The sequence below is a fragment of the Ovis aries genome, chromosome 3 (assembly GCF_016772045.2).
Source record: "Ovis aries strain OAR_USU_Benz2616 breed Rambouillet chromosome 3, ARS-UI_Ramb_v3.0, whole genome shotgun sequence".
Taxonomy (NCBI): Eukaryota; Metazoa; Chordata; class Mammalia; order Artiodactyla; family Bovidae; genus Ovis; species Ovis aries.
In genome coordinates this window covers 79,523,295-79,546,063 of record NC_056056.1, presented here as the reverse complement: position 1 = coordinate 79,546,063, position 22,769 = coordinate 79,523,295, and the positions used below count along the sequence as shown (strand labels likewise).

The 22,769-nt window shown below is 46.4% G+C and overlaps 1 long non-coding RNA gene across 4 annotated transcripts; it reads right to left on the bottom strand.

The window, feature by feature from the left end:
- LOC121819059 (uncharacterized) lies at positions 1-19,421 on the bottom strand. Of its 4 annotated transcripts, none has more exons than XR_009599844.1 (4): positions 18,638-19,421; positions 5,299-5,525; positions 4,575-4,620; positions 1-1,035 (listed from the first exon to the last, which is right to left on the bottom strand). It is a non-coding gene; the product is annotated as an uncharacterized LOC121819059 (long non-coding RNA). The 4 variants fall into 4 exon arrangements; XR_009599845.1 differs by having other exon boundaries at positions 5,299-5,498; XR_006059211.2 differs by having other exon boundaries at positions 19,276-19,421.
- Positions 19,422-22,769: the final 3,348 nt, after the last annotated feature.

Below are 22,769 nucleotides of genomic sequence, written 5' to 3'. Positions count from 1 at the left end.
TTTCTGGAGGAAAGTTTAATTAACCTTTTTTTTTTTTTTTTCTTCCTGGAGGTGTTTTTAAGCAGTCAGGGAAAGAAGCGCCCATTCAATGAGACCTAACCAGGGAATAAGAGGCTGGTTTCAGTGGACTCTATCAAATGGATAGTGTCCTAGCCAGAAACATGGGAACTTTTTTTTTTAATAAAATGCAATGGCAAAGCATATTTGCATTAAAATATTACACTAACCCAAGCTGGTAAGAACTGTAAATTATTGGAGTGGTGTAATAGAGCATGAGTTCTTTTCTTTTTTTTTTTTTTTAAGACAGGCCTTTGGGGTAATAACAAGGGTTGAGGCTCACGACAGTGCCAAATAAGCTTTAGACAGCATAATAGTCTGCAAAGAAAGCCACAGAGCACTAATGTGAAGGAAGAGCTGTCCACCACATGCAGCAAAAATCACCAAAGGTCATTTTATGGTAGCAATTGTGACATAAAATTGGTGGTCATGCTACATGTCTAATACTCAGCACAGCTTTATAAATGATGGGCCCCTAGCGATGGCTGTCATTAAGTGCTTTCATCATAATAAACTTTAAACTGTTGGCTTTATGAATCGCCAGCTAGCTTCAGCTGTTCGTTGGACGGAGCTTGCAGTGCCTTAAGTGTGGCAAGATCTATTAGGAATTGCAACCATGTTTCAAGCGTACTTGGCTTCCCCACTCCTGGGGTGATTGCTGCCTATTAAACGGCGTCTGGGAAGATTTTCCTCCGGCAATCTCTGATCAAGAGCTTTTTTGGGCTTTGACCTGCATTTCCTTCAAGACTTTCTCTGAGGAGTTTTCTAAGAGCAAAACTCCAGAGGATTTATAGCCACTTCTGATTAATACCTTTCCAGTTTTTTCTAGCAACGTTCCCACTGTTGCATAGAGAAAAGCTTTCATTGTTCCTGAGGTGCTTATTTGTGACCTTTTCTCTGCTTCCTGATTCCCTCTAACCGTGTTCTCTCAGCGAAATCCTCGGGGTGGAACCAAGACAGCCGGTGAAGTTGTTACAGCTGGAGAGACAGAGGAGGAAAGAGAGGGAGGCTTTTATATTTTTAAAGAATTACATGCAGAGCAGCCCGGCCCCGCCCATTTAAATACCCGCCGTGACGTCACGGGCCGCCCGCCGGACCCGAGGCATCCCTAATGAGCCCTCGGTGTAAACCGAGCCGACACGTAAAGATTTCATGATTCGAATTACACTTTCATTAACCTTTAGCTTAGGAAGTCTTTTAGCTTCCATAAATCTTACAGTGGCTTACAGTCTGTCCTACTGATGTGAATAATAGATGTTTAGGGAAATCGCTCTTTAAAAACCCAGGGTATTTAATTTACAAGGGCTAAATACATATTTCAGAATCACTCGGCAAGAACTTTAATTACTTCTTGTTGCTTTTTGTAACTTGGAGGTCGCCCCCGCCCATCCCCCATCCCCTTTCCAGTTCTCTTCTGCTTGACTCAGATGTTTTTGAGATGGTAAAAGCTTTCAATGTCTAAGTCTGCCTTAATACTCTTATTAGTCTTTTAAGCTAAGTAATGTCCTCAAGATAGTTCCGGGGATGTCTCAGGTGTGGACCATTACACAATTAAATTAGCAAACGTGAGGGACTGGATTAGGACTCAGCGGGGGACACCTGGGGATGCCAGGGCCCAGCCGAGCTTCCGACTAGCAGGATGCTGGCCATGAATAAATAGTGAGGGTCGGCCCGCTAGGTAGACTCAGTCACAAACTTGTCTTACCAGATAAAGTGTTGCAGATTAAACTATTTTACCCCCCTGGGAGCAGGCCTCTGTGGCATAGGAGTGTATAGGAAAACCATCAGCCGAGGTGTCAAGTGGAAGGGAAAACAGCAGTTGAAGGATCCGTGGCTTTTCGCCTACAAAGGCATCCTCCCATCCCTCCTGGCCGGCCAGTGAAGGATGGACAAGTGCACCTGGAGGCTACTGCCCAGGTGCGAGGGGTGGGATGGGGCAGGCTGCAGAATGCCCCAGAACAAAGACACCTCCAGGGGCCTCCTCGGAGGTCACCTGCTGCCTCCAGGGCAGATTAAGGAGGACTGGAGAGGGCGCTTGGAGGAAATGATGCTATTCTTTGGGAAATCAATTCGTCCCACCCGTAATAGGGCGTTTTGCCCTCCCTCTTTGGGAGTTCCAGGCAATGGGCTTCCAGGTCTCTCCACAACGGTTCTGGAAGAGGCGGCCCCTTTGCCAGCCCCAGTTCCTTCGAACAGCCCATGCCCCACAAGAATCTCTTCTGCTCTCTGCCACGTTTCATTTCCCTTTTCTTCCTCTTTTGGGCTCTCCCGCCCCTCTCTATACCCAAGCTCCTTTCATAATGAGGCTGGAAGTGGAACTTTCCCTCACTCCCTTACTTTGAGATTTCTTTTTTCCCAGTGACCTGAGCTGCACTTTACCCCCACTCCCTGCCTGCCAATCTCCTCAGGGTTAGGGCCTTTCTCTTTCCATTCTTTCAGGTTCCCCCTCTTTGAGAGCTCCAGGAGGCCAGGCCTTCCAGAATCTGATCTCCTTCCAACACTACAGCCCCCCTGATGAGGAAGGAAGAAGCCTCCTCCGAATGAATGGCCGGTAAGGAGGTTTTTAATTTGTCTGGAGCTCCAAGCAAAAAGCCTCTGAGCAGTGGCCCTCCCTCACCTTGTTTGGAAGCTCCCAGGCCTTCCTGGTGGCCACTGTCACCTTTCCATCCCAGGCCAGGCCAGGTCCACGGGCAGAAGGGGTGGAGGAGTCTGAACACACTGATTTGTTGTGTGAGGTTCGCCTCTGCCATTGAGAAGGGCTTTGTCACTTGGATTCTATTTTGTGGTTGTTTGCTGGCTACTGATGTGAGAAATGTGGAACCTGGGCAGGGTCCGAAAGTGAGCTCAGCCCACGGCGATCGTGATTTGCAGTCAGCCTTCTGATGGCCAAGCTCTCCTTGAGCTTGGGGGAAATGTCACTGTGCTGTCCCTGACACAGTCCATTTAAAGACAGTCCATTTAAAAGCTTTGCCCACCTGACCTGTGGTTTCACCTCCAGGTGCATTAGCCTTCATTTCATTTACAGGCTTTATTTTTAGGAGCAGAGGCCACAGCTCTGACCGGCCTATGTTTTGGGTAGAAGGCTGAGGCTCGCTCTCGCTCGCTCGTGCTCTCTCTCTCTCTCTATCTCTCTATTCTTGGCCAAACGTTTATATAAGCAGCATCTCAGGATGCCAGGAGACAGCAGAATGAAGCAGCTCATAGCACCCAAGTAACCCCATATCTTTCCTGTCTGCCCCACTCTTCCTACTCAGCCCTCTTCAGGTTGTGGGAGACCTCTAGGCTGAGTGACACAGGTTTAAGAGGCTCCAACTTGCCTTCCTCCTTGCTGTCAGTGTTTTGGCGACACCTCACAATCAGGTTACTTCTAAGCCCTACTTCTGTTACCTAGTACAAGATCGTGTACCCTGCACAGTGTGGTCAAACAATACTGAAACAAAGTTTGGAGCAGAGAAAGTGTTATTGAAGGGCCACACAAAGAGAATAAATGAGCCCCCAAACCCAAACTCCCCCAAAGATTTCAGCAAAGCATTTTTAAAGGCAAAGTGAGAGAGAGGAGTGGCTGGTTGTTGCAGACTTCTTGGTGTAGGAATGCTTTGTTCTTGCAGCTGTCCATGCAGGTCAAGTCACCATATTCCTGTGAACCTCCATCAAGATAAATATTCTCTTTTCTGCAACTATTTATCTCTATATGAACAGAAAAGTATTATACCCTCAAAGGTCAGAGAGCCTTGAGAATGGGCTAGCCAGTATATTTCAGGCTAAAGGCAACAGTCTTAAAGCAAAAGCAATAGAATACAAAGGTTAAAGGAAAAGAGACAGATCTAATATGGAGTCAGATTTGTTCTTCCCTATTACATTTTTAGGCTCCCTCCCCCATACTGAAGGGATTTATCTCACTCTGCCCTTATGGTTGAAAAATAAATGGCAGCAATATTTGGCAGCTCCTCCCCATCAAGAAATGGAATCTATTTCTCCACCACTTGGTTCTGAACTTATGTTGGCTTACTTTAGCCAATGAAATGTTCATAGACATGAGTACAGCAGAGGTTTGAAAATCACTTGCACATTGGGGTTTTCTCTTGGAACCCAAATACTATGTGAAAAAGTCCAAGCTATCTTGCTATACACTAAAGACATGTGACCCACTCACCCCCATCATTCCAACCATGTGAGCAAAGGCATCCAGGACCAAACAGTCCCTGGCCAACTAAGTTGTTCATTATTGCATGCAAGCAAGCCTGGTGAGACCAACCTGAATGGCTCACAGACTCATGAGCTAATAAGAGATAGTTTTAAGTAACTAAGTAAGTTTAGGAGCAGTTTGTTACACAGCAGTAGACAGCTGATACAACCTTGATCTTTTCTCTCTGATGTACTTTTTTTGCATCCCTTAAGCATATCTTGAGGTACTAAAACTTTTGAGAGAATGCTTTGCCTAAAACATGTTGAGTTACATAGTGACTTATATTGTAAAAAGACAAAAATAGGATTCAGGTCCCACAGGCCTCACTCACCCTTCAGAAAAATCAGCCTTGGCAAAGGCAAATCCCTCACAGGCTCCTGGGAGAGAACACAAGAGAAAATCGGCTGCAGGAAGAAGTACAGTGCGTCCAGAATAACTAGGTTCTAGCCTGGGCTTCCCTAGTAACAAACTGGTGATTTTAGGCAAACTACTTGATCTCTCTGGACATGTTTTTTCCTGTTTTAACTAGATAATTTCCCATTTCATGCTAAATTGTAAAGTAGTCAAGATAAAAACATTCCATCATCGATCAGGGTCAGAGATTTTGATTGCCTCAGAGAATAAGAATTCTCTGATACTACCAGGAAAGAGTTGTCCCACATTAGCTTGTCCCTAGAGAATAGTAGTTCTCAGGAGACTTTCTTTTGTGAGTTCTAGAATGACCCAGCTGTTTCACCTTGCTCTGCCCCAGGCTGGTTGTGGTGGGAGTGCTGCCTCAGTCACCAGTGTACGGGGAAGAGGAATAGTGGGGGTCTGAGTACCTCCTTGTTTATTCACTTATAAATGTTTTTGTGTGCCATCACCCTTTTAGCTGCTGGGGATCTAATAGTGAAAAAGAAAGACCCGCATGACATGCTGGGGCCTAGTCAGAAAGACAAAACCGCTCTCCACCGAGTGACTTGCACTGTAAATAACAATGTGCCAGTGCAATTATAAAATATAGTGAGTTCAGTGGGAAACAAATAGGGCACTATTGGTAGAGAGTCATCGCCTACCTCAGACAGGTTGGTGGGAAAAAGCCTCGCTGAGGGGTCTCGGTTGAGAAAAGGAGCCATCACACAAGGAGATGACGGGGTCAAATGGGTTTAGGAGGCCCGAAGCTCAGGATACCGAAATCCCACCAAAGACCGCCTTCTGAACTCCAGGCAGGGTCGTTGTCGAATCAGGCTCCTCTGGGAGAAGTGATGCTCTGGTCCTGGGTGTGGAAGATCTGAGGTGAGGCCTGAAAGGGGGAGGGGATGTGGAGCAGGTGGTAGAGAGAGGACACAGGGAACCTGGAGGAGGAAAAGGGGCCCAAGACCAGAGGAAAGAGCGGAAATGGGGGAATCCAAGTGTCAGGAGCCACTCATCAGCTTCACAGGGTTACCTGAGCCAGGAGGGCCGTCCTGACTCAGCAATGCACGCAGCTGATGCGTGTCCGCCTTGTGCAGGGGAACTGGAGCATGAGGCGGGGGCGGGGGGGGGTCCCTGCCCACATGGCGCTTATAAGCTCAGAAGGGAGACAGAGCCTGTCCTCAAGCGCGGCAAATCCATGGAGAAGGACTGGCTAAGGATTGTTAGAGATCAGCAGAAGGAGCAAGTGCCTTTTGAAAGAGAAGGCAGGGTTTATATTAGGCCACAATGGTCCTGGCAGGAGGAGGAAAGGCCCTACCAGGGGCATGAAGCTCATGAAGATTTCAGGAAATGCAGACTTGCAGGAAATGCAGGAATGTGAGTTAAATGAGGTAAAGAGTCACTGGTTCACTCGTCCTAACAGGTGCCAGGCACTCAGGGGAGCGTCGTGAACTAGAGCGACAAATTCTGTGATCCCACGGAGTGGCATTCGGTGGAGGGGGAGAGGCAAACTACATGTGCACAAACCCGACCGGTTCCAATCAGGAGAGATGTGACGAAGACGGCAAAATACACTGATATTTTAGAAAGTGGCTGGGCCTTTTTTAGATATATGGTCAAGGAAGGAGGTACCACTTGAGCTGTAATGGAAAAGCCTTTGGAGGCTGAAAGAAAGAGCAGTGAAAGCAGAGGTAATAGCAAGTGCAGCGGCCCCGAGGCAGGAGCAGGTGTGCAGAATGCAGGTGCACGGGGCATGTCAGCTGAGCAGAGAGTGGCACGAGGCGGGTACAGGACCTTGCAGGCCCGGAGAGGAAGCCGGGACCACCAGAGGAGTGACATGGTCTTGGCCTCTCTGTTTAGAAGCTCACTCCGGCTGCTACGAGGAGGCTGGGGGATTCAGGAAAGGAAGCTGGAAGATGTAATAGACAGAAGGTGGACAGGTGAAGGGAGCACACAGAGACCGCTGAGGGCTGGACAGTGAGGAAGGAGCATCTGTTCAGCCTAGAGGGCTGGACTTTCTGCAGGAGAAGCGGGGGCATCGGGACTGCTGGCCTGAAGTGGCCTTTCCAAGGACCTGGCATGAAAGCATTCCTATCTGGTGGATGCAGACGTGGAAGCAGAGTCCCAGGTCTGTCTTTGTAGCATGTGCCAAGTGCGGGACCTCACTGAGGGCTCTGACACCAGAGCCTGGCCCTGCTGATGGGTCCTGAGAGCCCCAGGGCCAGTGCACCAACCCACGAGAGCGGGGGTAGTGCCTCATTCACGAGGCAGCCTAACACCTGGCACATAGTGGGTGATAGAACAGGGAGGCTAGAGAAAGGAGGCTGGGCAAGAGCCAGCCCGGGACATCTCTCTGGCCCCATCTCAACCCTCTTTTCTGGGCTGCACTCAGGAATTGGCAGAAATGTCACAAACCTCCCAAAAAATACCTCTAAAAGTTGTCCTCAGAGATCACATTTTCTATTAATACAATCGTGGGACTAAAGGACAGAAAGCCCCTAATGAGGACAGGTTGGACCCAAAGGGAAATGGTAGAAGCAACTTAAGTGCTTACTGTGCCCCAGGCCTTTTGTTAAGGGCTTTCTGTATATCATCTCATTTTATCTTCACAACAGTCCTCTGACATTGTTACTGTTATCATCCCTCTTGTTACAAAGCAGGAGAGTGAGACTCAGAGAGGTGAAATTAAGGAGAGGAGCACTGGCCACCACTCTGCCTGGGATTCCCCCTGCCTGGAGGAAAGGCACCCCAAGAAAGACGGCTCACTGGTTAATTTGAATGCATAGGAGAAGGGTGGCATCGCCAGTGTGTGGTTGTTAAAGACTGTAGAGTTGTGGAAGCCAAGCAACGGTTGAAAGCTGAGTCTGAGCAAGGGGCTCTGAGCTCTGGGACGCTTGTGTTTGACCAGATGCCAGGCAGTCCACTCCTCAGTGTGGACACATCCGGGCCCCCGCTCCGGAGAGACTGGGGGTCAGCCGCCCATCAAAAGTTGTGTGCCAGACCATGTGTGTGGTGCACACCCACCCCCCCCCCCACCCACCCCACCCACCCGACAGGTCCTGCCTGAGAAGGAGCTTTTCCTGGATTTTAGGCTCTGGCTGCCCAGGATCCCAAGTGGTAGAAATGGTTGGGTGGTCCTGGTGGCCAGTCTCTAAAATCACTTTAAATGCTTCCTTTGCCTTGGGACTTGATTGCTAACCCCCGAGATGCATGTAGGGAATTTGGTTAGATGGTGTCCAGCACTGTGGCCCTGACAGCTACTCCAGCTCAACTGGGCTGAGGTTAAGCTCAAGGGCCACCAGGTCAGCAAAGGCCAGGTAAATCTTTTTCTGGGTTCTCTTTGCTTCCCCACTGGCAAGGCAGAAAGTGAGCTCTTGACAGATCAAGTGTGCTGGGGTGAGAATTCATCCCCTCCCACTGTGATTAAGCTGCTTCTGATCATCCCCACCAGAGGCAAAGAAGATGAAAATGAAGGAAAACTGAAGAGAGGAGGACAGGCCAGCACGGAACCTGGTTGGCACTGACGACCATCTCTGGGAGGACAAAACAAAGATGGGTGGTCTTCCCCAGGAAGCCAGAGGTGAAAAGGAGACCAAGAGTTAGCTGACGTGCTGTGAGTAGGGACAAGAAAATTGTACAGATGATCCACAGAGAGATTATTCTGGGATAATTCTGACTCTTAGCACAAAGGAGCCCACACACAACTCCGTCTCTTGGGTGCCTGTTGCCTTGCTGCCTGGTTGCCAGGTAGAGGAGGAGGGTGAAGAAAATTCCTTTTCCACACAGTGCTTTTGAGCGTCACTGCACCCATTAAAAAAACAAGAAAGAATCGAGCCTAGTTAAACATCTATCTCTATCTTAGAGAATCCCTGAAGAAGAAATGAGGAGGAAGAAAAGGAGGCACTTGGGCAGGGTTCGAGGCAGACCTGAGGACCTTTGGTCTCAGCTGTGGATCCTAAGCACTTGGGGTGGGGAGGGTGATCATCCCAAAGATCTCTGTTACTTGCAAGGCTCAGGACAGACAGATTTTCACTTGCTTGGTTGCTTGAGTCATGTCCAACTCTCTGCAACGCTGTGGACTCTAGCCTGCCAGGCTCCTCTGTCCATGGGATTCTCCAGGCAAAAATACTGGAGTGGGTTGCCGTGCCCTCCTACAGGGGATCTTCCTGACCCAGGGATTGAACCCAAGTCTCCTGGGCTGGCAGATGGGTTCTCTGCCACTAGTGCCAAGATTTTATCTGGGAAGATTTTATGTGGCTGCTAATCTGATTAGATGGTTGGATGGCATCACTGACTCCATGGACATGAACTTGGGCAAACTCCGGGAGATAGTGAGGGGTAGGGAGGCCTGGTGTGCTGCAGTCCATGAGGCTGGCAAAGAGTCAGACACAACTTAGCGACTGAACAAAAATCTGGTCAGCATTCACTTCTGGAATTTTTAGGAATAAACAATTTTAGGAGTAAACAACATTCTTTGAGGTCAATGTTAGATTTAGATTTTTTTTTCTACCTTTGATGGTGGCAGCAATAACTACTAACCTGACATCTACAACTCAAGTTTCTACCTTAGGTTTTCCATCAAGGGGGGGTCTCCAGAAAGGGGCCGAGGGGAGAGAGGTGTTTACTTAGCTCCTTCCATCCCAAATTAAATATTCAAATGGGAGTTTGTTCAGAGGCATTGTTGAGGCTTCAGCTTTAATTTAATGGAAAGGCATTGTCCCCCGAAGAAAGGTTTCATTAGGCCAGCCGGCACACCATTCCCATCTGGAGAAAGCAATCTGGGTGAAGCCTACCCATCATAATCCCCTCTTCAGCTTTATGGTGACAAAAGAGTCTTAATACAGAAAATGTTCCGAGGGAGGAGAAACACTTCCCAAACAAGCGATCTCTCCTTCCAGGCCAGGTAACAAAGGGTTCAGAGGAATTCGGTGGGGCTTCCTGGCCACCTGCCGGCTAAGCCCACGGTCAGTAGATTAACTGCAGCTCTGACTGACTGTTTGGAAAGGCAAGTTACATGGCAGAGCAAACAAAATTCACACTGTCCTTTACACATGGTAATCCCACATTTAATAAGAGCCTCACTGCTGGGAAACCAGAGCCAAAATGGTAGCTGAGGTGTGGGGCTCCATTGTTCCCAGCCAGCTATGTCGCCATCGGTTCTGGGCAGCCTCTGGACCCCTACCCCTCCCCGACCCCCTGCCGGGGACTACGGCTTCAACTAAGAAAGCTCCTCCTGGCCCTTTGGGTATGTTGGCTGTTCGCCCTCCTTCCAGGCTTCAGGGACCTTGTCTGGAGATGAGTCATAACTTTGTCTGTTCCAAAGTCCCTACAGAAGCTGGGGTGCTCAGAAGGCCACGTGAGCCTCACGTCCTGAGGGCTGCACTGGAATCCTCCTCCCTGACCATGGAGTTCTCCATGAACAGATCTGGGGCTTCAGACAAGCGCCCACAGAAGCCCAGGATTCAGGCCCTGGTCAGTGCGGACGAGGGCCTCATCAGTCATCGGGTCTCTGGGGTGGAGCCTGAGTGGGGTTGCCCTGGTCACCCTGTGGGTTATTTCTCAGTTAGCTGAAGGAGTGTTTCTCCTGGGGGTAACTTCAGAATGATTCACTTGTTCCAGAGAGATTTCTTGAGCACCTGCTATATGCCAGTTTGTGCTCAAGGGTCTAGGACATCAAAGTGAACAGAAAATAGACATTTGTGGTCTCGCTTCATGAATATTACAGACTGCGATAAATGCTGTAAAGGGGAGAGAAGTTGCTCCATGACCCCATATGATGGAGGAATTTGACAAGTCAGGGACAACAGAGAAGGTTTTCTGAGGAAACGGTGCTGGAGCTGAGATCTGAGGGTAATGAAGGGTGAAGTGAGGATGCAGGGGAGCCTGTGGTATTGTAGAGCGTGCAGGGCCTCTCAGGCCCTATGATGAGGGGAAAGGATGGTGCCCAAGGAAGGGTTGTTCTCATTCTATCTTCTGGGCACCTCAGACCTATATAGAAAGCAAGCTGGGGAAACTGGCTCTGGCTTATGTGGACCGTGGTAAGAGTAGGGGCCATGACATGCTGAACATCCGGGAATAACACTTTCCTGGGGAGACGCTAAACTTCAGGTGGGGCTCCTGGCTTCGGGCCACCAAGCTGTAGAAAGATGGAGGAATTAAAATGATAAAAATGTAAAATTAAGAAAATAAAAATTTCTTAATCTTGTAGTTCAAGTTGGTGCACCCAAGACATACCTTTGCCCTCCTATCTTTCCAAAATTTTGTTAAGGTTTTAGAATTCCAAGAAGATGTAAATATGTCATATTAAAGAAGGAAGGCAGAGGCCACCAACATATGAGAGAGGTAAGTAAGTATGTCAGGTGTATGGGAGAAGCTTTCCGAGGAACCAGCTGAAGGAAACCACACACAGGATAAGAGGCAACAGAGGAGGCAGGAGACAGGTTTACCCAGAAAATCTCAGAAAGGCTCAGGGAAGCCCACTGAAGCAAGGTGGACGCATTGCTGCACAGTGATTCCACACCATCTGTCATTCTTTTGAATTTGACATTGAAAGATACCCAAGGAGGCGTCTGTGAAGAGTAAAGAGAGAACTACCAGCATAAAGGAGATATATGGAAATAAGCAGAAAACTCTCACTCCTGGAGAAACAGGATTCAGGAAGCAGAAGATGACTTTACAGTTTTTTTAGAATTCTCAGGGTTGGGAAGATAATACATTCTAAAACTGGGATTTTGAGGAGAATGAGCTCTTGAAAATTAGAGTCAAGTGATGAAATAAAGTGTTCGGTGGAAGGACTAGAAAAGTGGCTGAAATCTCACCAAGCACTGAATAGAAAGAAAAATAAAATGAAAGAGAAAAGTAAAAGAGAAGAATAATCCAATACCTAACCAATAGTTATCTAGAAAGAAAAAGCAAAAATTAAAAAGAAAATTAAGGAAGAAAGTACAGTAGAAAGTTTCCCTGGGCTGAAGAAAGACTATCCATCCCATTGAGACAGCCACTGAGTGTCCAGCCCAGTGACTGCACAAAATGGGACAACTGGATGCATCCTGGCCAAATTTCAAGTGCCAAGTATGAAGAGTAGATTGTAAAAGGTTCAGAGAGCAAGATCAAATTCCTACAAATGAACAGGAATAAGAATGGTGTCAGACTTCTCCTCAGCAACACTAGAGCCAGAATATAATGGAGTTGTGTCTTCAAAATTCTGAAGGAAAATTATTTTCAGTTTAGGATCCTATATGTAAACCCTCAGTCAAGTGGAGGGATAACATAAGCGTTTTTAGAAAAAAACAAGAATAGATAAAGCTTGTCTCCAACACACCTCTTCTTGGGAAGTTACCTGAGGCTAGATTTCAGTAACACTAGGACCTAAGATCAGAGAAGGCAATGGCACCCCACTCTAGTACTCTTGCCTGGAAAATCCCATGGACGGAGGAGCCTGGTAGGCTGCAACTAAGAGTCGGACACAACTAAGCAACTTCACTTTCACTCTTCACTTCATGCATTGGAGAAGGAAATGGCAACCCACTCCAGTGTTCTTGCCTGGAGAATCCCAGGGACGGGGGAGCCTGGTGGGCTGCTGTCTCTGGGGTCACACAGAGTCGGACATGACTGAAGCAACTTAGCAGTAGCAGCAGCAGGACCTAAGATAGAAGAAAGAAGAAAAGCTGGGATGTAACCTACACGAGCAGTGAAAAGAATTTTCCAGATGTCAGGTGCACAGCAGCCTGGACAGCAACAGCCCACATTGGAGCAGCATCCCAGAAGACTCCAAGAAAGAAGGGTAAAGGCAGTCCTCAAGAGATTAAAGAATATAACCGATAGATTTAAAACAAGAATATGATAATGGCAAATAATACAAGAAAAAAGAAAGGCAACTGGAAACTCCAAGGGAAAATTGGTCTTAAAAAAAAATCGAGATCTGAATTATGAAACAAACTAAAAGTGACATGAAATTAAATGATGAAGTGTAAGGAACAAGACCCCATTTGACTTGGTGTTGGACATGTTCTCCTTGACACTTGAGTTGAAAGGCAAGAAGTGTAATCCCAGGATTATTACTGTATTTATATAAAACTACATAAGAATAACAATAAAGTAAATACAATCCATTTCCCATTTGAAGAGTCAACCTTTAGACAAAGCCTGGAAGACTAGGTTGTGTCCTAGCAGGACAGAACAAAATTTCAACAACCTTATTAATGTGAAAGTGCCAGTACGGTGGCAGAAGATAGGACTTGGAAAAAGAAAGAAAAATAGTGGAAAGGTTAGGAAATCAGTAACGATGTTGTTGTTCAGTCTCTCAGTTGTGTCTGACTCTTCGCTACCCCATGGATTGGAACATGCCAGGCTTCCTTGTCCTTCACCATCCTCTGGAGCTTGCTCAAACTCATGTCCATTGAGTTGGTGATGCCATCCAACCATCTCAGTAACAATATCTTAACTTACAAGTAGACAGTCAAGGGGCTTCCCTGGTGGCTCAGTGGTAAAGAATCCACCTACAATGCAGGCGGTGCACGAGACATGGTTTTGATCCCTGGGTTGGAAAGATCCCCTGGAGGAGGAAATGGCAACCTACTCCAGCGTTCTTGCCAGGAGAATCCCACTGACAGAGGAGCCTGGTGGGCTGTGGTCCATGGGGTTGCAAAGATTCGGACACAACGAAAGCAACTCAGCACAGCACAGGCACTCAAAGGGCACTGCTGAAAGATGATGGGTCAGCAAATACAGGTTTAAGCATTTTGTTGAAGTTACAAAAGCAAACAGTAGAAAAATGGAATAGAATATAAATATTGAACATTGAAATCCTTTCACACTGGGAATTCCACAGACAGCACCTAATAAGTTGGTAAAGGAAGAAACAGATATAAATACATTAGAGGTACGATGTGTATAACTCTACATATTATATGGGGGAATCCACCTAATGTCAGAAAAATTACAATATTATGCAATATTTGGAGCTATTCATTTTTTATCTGAAATTCAAATTTAATGGGGCATCCTGTACTTTCCCCCCATCTCAATTTGGCAAGCCTCGATCCACTGGGAAAACTAAAACTCAAACAACTCAAAGAGGTTGCCTCTGAGAAGTGGACTGACGGTGGAAGAAGCTATAGTGTTTTTATTATGAACACGTGTGACATTTGATTTGTAACCACATCTATTCATTATTTTGATAAGAATAAAAAATACTTCAAATGTGTTCAGTGCATTCAGTAAATCTATTACTTGAATGCATAGGAAGAGGCATGTACTTTTATTAATAGCAAATCAGTGCTGTTCTACCCCCACTGAGTAAATTCAAGCAAGTTATGTAAAGAATATTGGCTTGAGATGTTCGTATTATAAATATTGTAGATATTGATATTTTAAACATGTCAGATACCTACAGGTCTTGGGTACTTGGACCAAGTATGGCCAGATGCTATGGGTCCCTGAGCTTTAGGAACTTGGAATTTCATTGAAGACACAAGATATACATTGTGTGCAGAACAGCTAACCCTCCAAGAGAGGTTGGCTTCCATTATTAGAAGCCAAATGATTAAAAAAATAAGTGGTAGGTCCTAAATGCTACAGGAGCTCAGCTGAGAGAATAGACTAAGGCCTGACATGATAGTGATAAAGATGGTCCTTAAGGGAGCAGTGGGGACTTGGGAAAGGAAGAGATAGGAATTTCAGTGCTTCCTTCTAAAATCTTGGTTTTGAACTCTACCTCAAATGAGCAGGGGCTTCCCTGTGGCTCGGCTGGTAAAGAATCCGCCTGCAATGCAGGAGACCTGGGTTCGATCCCTGGGTTAAGAAGATCCCCTAGAGAAGGGAAAGGCTGCCCACTCCAATATTTGGCCTGGAGAATTCCATGGACTGCAGAGTTGGACATGACTGAGCAACTTCACTCACACAAGCAGATGTCTGTCCCCCAGCACTTCCAAACGTACCCTAAGAAGCATTTATTTTTTGTGGGTCCCCAAACCTTAGATGGGCTTTCAAAGAGATGAAGCAATAGTCAAAAGATAATTGGGAACCACTGCTCTGGCTGTCTAGCAAACCTTGGCCAGAAATCTTCATGCTTTGGCAGGCTGGGAGGACAAGGTTAAATCCTCAGGAGAGGTTCCTCTTCTGATAACTAAATGCAAGGTGTTGACCTTGTTTGGATCCTGATTTGTGAAACCATCTGTAAAAGTCCACTTGTAAGACAAATGAGACAATTACATCTTGGCTCAGTATTTGATGATATTAAAAACTAATAATACTATAGATTTTTTATGTGATAATGGAATTATGATTATGTTTTTTAAAGATCCTTGATCTTTTAGAAATACACTCTGAAATATTTAGAGGTGAAACAATATGATATGTGGGGGATTTGCCTCAGTATAATCCAGTTATGGGGTAGGGGTTGGAGAGTGGGGAAGGCAGAAACAGTATTGGCTATAAATTGATAATGGTAGATTCTGAATGACAGGCCCATGGGAGTTCATTGCACTTATAGTATATGCTTGAAATTTTCAATAATGAAATTCCTCACATAACATTCCTTGCTCTCTCAATAGACAAGGTAATACTACCTTAGACTTATTTAACATGTCTAGTATATCTTTACATCAAATAACTCTTTGATCCCTACAATAATCCAGTCAGGCAGTTAGAAACTTTTGCTGATAAGAAAATAGAAAAGAATAAGGCGGGCTTCGACTTGGAGAGATCTTCCCCTCTCTCCTGAGTTTAGGCAGCATAGAAGCCCCCTTCCTCATGTCATGCAATGAAAGTACCCCCTTGGCTCATTTTTTCGATGTACAGCTGCTGAGCACCTGCTATTTGTCACACTCTCATGGGACTGCCGGAAAGACAGAACAGACATATTCCCCACTTCAAGTTCCTCAAATACTTTCCCAAAATCAGATGCAGTATTTCTCCCTCAATCTTGAGGTCCTTTAGCTGGAAACTCTGTAAACTAAGGAGGTAGAAACCACACGTGGGGAATACACCACTGCTCTGACAACACCCAAGAGCTTTCTAGCCCATCCATGAAGACTGGATCACAAGGCAGGGTTCCTGGTAACTCAGATCCCCGCAACTCTTTTCTTCCCTCTAGGGAAAGCCAGCCCAGCAGGGAACCCCGGCCTGGGGCCAGAGCATCTTCCCATACCCTTTGCCACAGGCCCCCAAAGAAGCCCGAGCATCCCCTAAGCCTGCCCCTGTCTACAGCCGGAAGAGCCAGGATCTGAGACCAGGCAACCTGACAGAGAGCCGCCTCCCCCGTCAGCCACTCTCCCTTCCCTCAGATGCTGGCCTCTCCCCTTCCTCAGCTAGGCTTCCTCCCACAGCGCCACAAGCACAAGCCTCTCCAGGTGTCTCTCTTCCTCAGACAGCTTCCTGTCAGCCAGGCATTTTTTACGGTACCACCTCAGCATTCTGTCTCAAGCCACCCCCATCCTTTCTTCTCCCCATGGGGCTGAAACAACCACTGCCGAGGTCTCTAGGGACGAGACTCTGCAGAGGACCCAACCACAATGGGCCGAATGCTGAGGCGGCCACTTTCTGGGTTTTGGCCTCCCCAGTTTGCTTCCCCCGCTCTAGCCCTCCTGGTTGTACCCCTTCCGCTTCCTCTGTCTTCTCAGTCAGTACCTGCCCTTCCTCCCTCAGGCTGCCCAAGGATTTCAAGGGCCTGACTCCTCAGGACTCACTCCAGAAGATCCTCCCCAACTGGAGGGCTCTGCCCCTCTTCTCAGCCATGCTGGTTTCTTCCTTCAACTTAGCCTGGGCCAACTCATCGCATAGGGACAGTCATACCCAAGTCAGTCCCCTTCCGCCAGCTGTTCTTGTTTCTCTTCCTGGATCCTGATTTTATTAATTTTTACATTTTAGCTGTACCACATGGCAATGGGCTCTTAGTTCTCCCACCAAGGTTTGAACCTGTGCTCCCTGCATTAGAAGCACAAAGTCTTAACCACTGGACCACCAGGGAAGGCCCCTGGATCCTGCATTTCAAATTTGAGGAGGGTTTATTGAGCATTTATTATATGCTAGGAACTGTGCTAAATACTTACGTGCCTTATTACATTTAATCTGCCAACAATCAGGCGAGGACTATTAGAGAGGTTACCAAGTTTCCTGGGGTGGTAGAGCCAATATTTAAACCTGGCAGTCTGTCTCTCCAGAGAGAGCTGAAGACTGGGTTAAGTGAATAGCAATTATGTTATGAATAGAACCACCTCTGGACATAAAGTGATCCAAGTTCTACTTCCAGCTTTGCCTGGAAACAAATGTGCAATGATGGGCAAATCATCTAACCTCTCTGAGCTTGTATTATATGTGACATTAGCCATCATTAATGTAATTTTTAGAACAAATGGTCTCTTCCATAAAAGTCTATGATTTAGAATGTAGGATGCATTAGAACTTTTAGCATCACTGTTAATATAGCCAAGATTTTCATGTTTAGACATTAGGAAGTAAGGGCTTTGTATTTTTATTTATTTAAAGAAAAATTTATTGGAGTATACAATGCTGTGTTAGTTTCTGCTGTACAACAAAGGGGGCTTTTTAATATGACAAAAAAATCCCCCCACGTGTATAGTAATTCACTCTTTTCAAAACACATGAATGTAGTCTCAATAGGACCTCAGAATTCTGGGAAGTCAGTCATAAAAATACATTTGAACAGCTCTTCACAGTGATCAATGCATTTTTGCTCATTTCGGCCCTGCCCCATGCTGTGAGGCAGGCGGGATAGGTAGGCAATGTACCCAATCAGAGGTGAGGAACCTTCACTCTGCCTTAATAGGTGACTTGCTCAAGGTCATATGTTAATAGGTAGTAGAAACAGCAGTGAAACTGAAAGATACTAATTCCCAGTCTAGAAATCTCTCCAGAAAGAAATCTGTGTTCTGCAGGGTACTTTGTGCTTCTACATATGTTGGGTCCTCCACAGACCGGAACCTGAACTTGCTGTAGAAGTCTCCAGATGGCCGAAAGATCTCTCCTGTACAAAGCAAGTACATAACCTGTCTTTATGGAGACCAAGATACCAACTCCACGTGATTGTGGGTTTTTAGGATCACTGCTACAATACAGAGGTTGAAAGAGAAGAGGGCTCTGGAATGAGAGAAACCCTGGTTCTCATCCTCACCTTGGGAAAATCACTTAAAAATTTTCAAACCCCTCGCAAAAATGGGGATGAGGATAATCATCTTGTAGAGAGGCAGTCAAAATTTCCAATAACAGGCAGAGACATCAGGAGGCACTTGATAAATGTAGCAGTGTTAGAAAAAGAAAAGGCTCTTTTCTCCAAAGGGCCAGCATGGCAGACAGACCCAGCTTCTGGTTTCACTTGTTTCTCCAGGATGCTGGCTCCGAGAAAGGCAGCAAGCAAAGCAGACAGGTGACTTTAAGTTATGAAACATATATTCTCACCTTGGGCACCTGCTGTTTTTAATGACTAAAAATTTTCCCCCTGATACAGCCATCATTTAGCAAATACCAGGGCTAGTTATTAATTTAAAAACATGTTCAGCCTGTGCTTACAGAAACTGCCGTTTTCCCCCTCGGGAATGAGTTTTTAGTTATGTTTTTAAAATTAGCTGGCGCTTGAATTTCATTTTCCATCCAAGCTTGCCTGTTATCTGTAAGGTCACAGAAACACGTAGGCGGTGGACAGTCCAATCCTAGATATTAGGCTCTCGGAATTAAAAGCCGAAATAAGTAAATAAAGAGAGAATGCCCAGGGATTTTTCCCCCCCCACCAGAGCAGAGAGCCGGTCCCCAGCGAGCGGCAAGAGCCAGTTTTCCTCCTTAAGTGGCTCTTCCCTTACGTTTGGAGGTGAAGCCTGAGGAAGAGGGGGAAAAAAGGCCTGTGACCTATATCGTCAAGGTCTGCTTCTCCTCCGCTCGGCAACAGGAAGGAATCAGAATGCATTCTGGAGGAAGAAGAAAAACCCAAGTGCTGATTGTCCCTTTAAGCCATTCCAATCACAGGCTCGCAGTTAAAATAATGCTCACCTACTGCGCTTCCAACTGGGCCATCTACCTTTTTCGCTGGCGGGGTCATGCCCAGTCAAGCCTGATGAGGCTGCCGCCGGCCCCGAGAGCTCGCGGCAGGCCGGCTACACCTGTTTATCACCAAGTCACTTCATTTCCCCTCCCCTCCTCCCCGCTTGAAAAGAAGCATTAATTAAACCGGTAAACAAGCCGGCTCCCATTCTAAATCAGGGCTGCAGGCAACGGAGAGATAACTTGGGCTCCGGAGAAGAGGGATTTTCTGTTAATTTATGGAATCCACCGTCACTCTCTCTCCGAGCAGCCTGTTCGCCGCTTAACGGGGAAATTGAAGCAGACAGCCTTTGTCTAAACACTTCTTTTGCCCAGAATATCTTAATTTTTCTATTTGAATGTTTAATAAGGTTTGGGGGTGCCGCTGCTGCTTTTTAAATTTTTAATGGTGCAGGCATTTGGGTGTTATCATTTGGCTCGTGGTTGCAGGGTGTCCGTCCTCCTGGGGCGTGGAGGGAAGGACCAGGTTGTTTTTTTTTTTTTCAAGCTAGGCTCCGACGGCCGGCGAAAGGAGGCAGCTAGGGTTTGGGGGAAGTTTAGGGGGGTCCCGGAAGTCGGGGCAGCCCAGCAACACTATGCCTACCTACCCTTTCTTCTTGTATGTTCCTCAATGCCTTGGGTTCCTGCAGACGACCCGGGAACGCGGCCCGGGCCCGGGTGAGCGCTGTCTTTCTTTCCCACCGCCTGGAGCACCCACCTCCGGCAGGGCACCCAGCCCGCGCTCGTGCGCCTCGGTCCCGCCTGGGAGGGGTGGGGGGATCCCTCTCCGTCAAAGGGCTGGACAGAGGCTCATTTCCGGCCGCGGCTGCGAGAACCCGGGCTGCCTAAATTAATTATTTCTCCAAGAAGGAGGGTGTGCGTGTGTCTTATTTCCCACTGATAATCTGGAATTACTCAGTTTAAGTGAGAATCACAGTGAAATTGTAGTTTTCATTAAAGACAGTCCAAGAAAAAAAAAAAAAACCCCTTCGTAAATCTTTGTCATTTCCGATGTAAACCTTCGTGAAAACACATAGGAAGGTCTTATCCATATTTCAAGTCAGCCTGTTTCTCCGAGTGGCATATCCAGTAATCATGTTGACAAATTAATGGTAGAGAATTAGTTGTACATTAAAGATTTAAATTATATTATGCAGCACATTGTCATAAAATGATATAAAACAATAGGAAAATAAATGGAAATGAATTCAAGTTACTGACGTGTAAAACACCAGACTGACATCTGTACACTTTGCGACGCGCGCAGCCGCTGGGGTGCAGCGCCGAGCGCCGACGTGGCGGCCCAAGCGCCGGGTTGCGGGCAGCGAGTCCTGCACGCGGGTCGGCGAGCCAGGGGTTAAGTGCCGCCGATCGCGGCCCTCCCTCGGCTCCCCTCCCTGGCGTGCAGATTTTCAGGCCCGCCAAGCCGCCCAGGAAAAGTTTTCAATTCGACAAGGCCGCAGCGTTTCAGGGGCTGAGCTCCTTAGAAAGCTGCAGGGCCCCCGAGGGCCGACTAACAGGGAGGGGGCGGCCTGCCCCGTTCTGGACACGCTAATTACGAGGATTCGGTTTCCCGGGTCTGAAGGAATGCATTACCTGCAGCCAAGGAGGCACGGCCTCTCAGGAAGGGCCCTAGAGGAAGCTGAATGCCCCAGTGAATTCCAGCCTCATCCCTAGGTTTATACCCACAACCCCAGCCCATGCTGAGAGACTAATCGCTTGGCCATTGTCAGGAGTGTTGTCCAATCAGCCCCTGAATAGCGAAACTTCACAATGCCGAGTATGAATTAGAGGGGAACAAATGTGGATGCAGACTTTTTTTGCAACAATACCTAACTGAGCCTTTCAGACAGGACAACGGATGCACAAAAGCTCGACGGAAATTGGAGTAACTTTTGGAGGCCCTTGTAGCTCCCGTCAATAAGCGTTAGCTCCATAATGGCGGCATGGGCCTCCTCCATCAACCCCCTTTTCTGTTAGATGGATCAATTGTTGTGGGGGAGGGTGGGGAATGGTCATAAAAATTGGGCATTTTTGTTGTCCTTGTCTTGGAAACGGTGGCTGTCTGTTGAACGCGGCCAAATGGATTTGTCTCCTTTTTATGTGAATTGTGGATTTGGTCATTATTTGGCCCACCGTGGTAAAGTACTAACAACGCGCCCTCCCTTCTCTGCCCACCCCCAGAAGAACAGAATAGCTTCTTGAGCTATACAAATGTCAGGTCTCTGTTTTAAAATTTAGCTTTGTTTACCCAACAGAATGGAATTCATTACTGTGTAAAAGTGGTTCCATTTTCTGATCTTTTTATTCAAAATGTTGAGAGTATCAAAAAGCTCATTTGAAGGTCACAGGTTTATGTATCTATTCTGGTAAGTGTTTTAGAAATTCATATGGAGGACAAAAAAGGTGGAAAATGTGAAAACATACTGTTCATTGTTTATCCTAACCTTGCCATGGTTATTAGATAAATGAGTGTAGGGGAAAAAATGGCATTAAAAGCCATTGTGAACTGGGATTTTTTTTTTCCCCTGAAGACTGTTAATTTTAGCCCTTGATCTGTAAAGGTCAATTTCTAATTCTTTTAACTGTGCAGTTTATATAACTTCTGCATTTCAAGTCTATAAAAAGCTTTTGCAGACTTTTCATAATGTAAGTAGCAATTTATTTCATTACGGTTTGAATTTTTTATGCAATTCCTATGGACGTTTTGATGAAATTGTCAGGCTTAAAAGCTGGAGTGCTTTTCATTTGGGGGTGTGTGGACTTTTTTTTCTTTTTTTTTTTTTTGCTCCGATCCATTCTTGCTGGATAATTTAAAATTAGTGAGATTAATCAGTTCAGTGATGTAAAAAGACCACACTTTGGTTGGAACAAGGTCTGAGGCAAAATCATTTTATTTTTTATTAGTAAATGATTTAAAAGGTCCTTTCAGCTAGTTATCCAAAGCCGATATTTAACTGTTACTTATTCCACTAGTTTCTATCTTTTGTGAAAAGAACCTTCCAGCCTAAATCTCCTCGCTCTGTCCCATGCTAATTGCAGCTTACATTATATAAATGGCTTTGTAAAGAAAACTATAACTTGGAGCCTTGAAAGTTGCGTGTTTCTATTTGCTCAAACTTGATGCACTTGTTTGGAGAGGGTCATTGCAGGGAAAGCTGTGTAGCCTGTAAGAATGTCCTGGATAACAAGCTTAAACAGAACCTTTTGTTGTGCTTAGTATTCTCAGGACTCCAAAATGAGGCCTCCTTTTTCTAACTGCAGGCTGAAGTGGTTCATTACTGCTGTTTCCTCCGCCAGGCCAGGACTCAGCCATTCCCACTACTGAAGGTCTGTAACTTCCTTAAAAAGGAAGAAGGAAAACATGGCCCAGAAAGGTCTTGTTAGCACTTCCTATGTGAAATTAGCAGCTTTCTAAAAGGTACAACTCCAATTACCTCACATTGTGGAGGCGAGCACAAACTCAACAATACGCACAGCCTAGCAAGTGACATTCTGTCTTTCTAGAGTTACTTCCCTAATTAGGAATGAAGAAGCTCTATTCTGCTGAGTGCATCTATTTACAGTGGCCACAATGCTTTAACTTGAGCATCCTTCTCAAAGACCAGTGTTAAAAAACACAAGTGCTCTTTTCGCAGAGCTGGCTATGGTGAGGCGACACATTCCTAACGGTTACGCCCTCGGAAGAAAAAAAAAAGTGTAGCCGCTTTGGCCGGATTGTTAACACTTCAGGATTCATTTTCCACAATAACACCCCTGCCCAGAGAGCTCTGGGAATTACAGTGGACAATGGGGAGGCATTCTTAGGAGGGTCTAATGATGGAATAAAAAGAAAAATATTTATTGCTTTTGACAGTTCCACAAGGGGCAAAAATCCTTGTCGTGGCTAAAGTTTCCCTAGCTGTTGGAGGAAGGCGGCTCACGGGGACTCCAACAATCCCCCTTCCTTTGTTAGGAGGCTGAGGACCAGGGCCAAGCTGGGAAATTAAAGATTAAGTTCATTAAGGTAAGATAATTGTGCGGAGGCATTGTTGTTGATACAGGTGGAGCTATGGGGGCTGGGGTAGCAAACCCACTTACATGGAGGGAAGACCCATTAAGC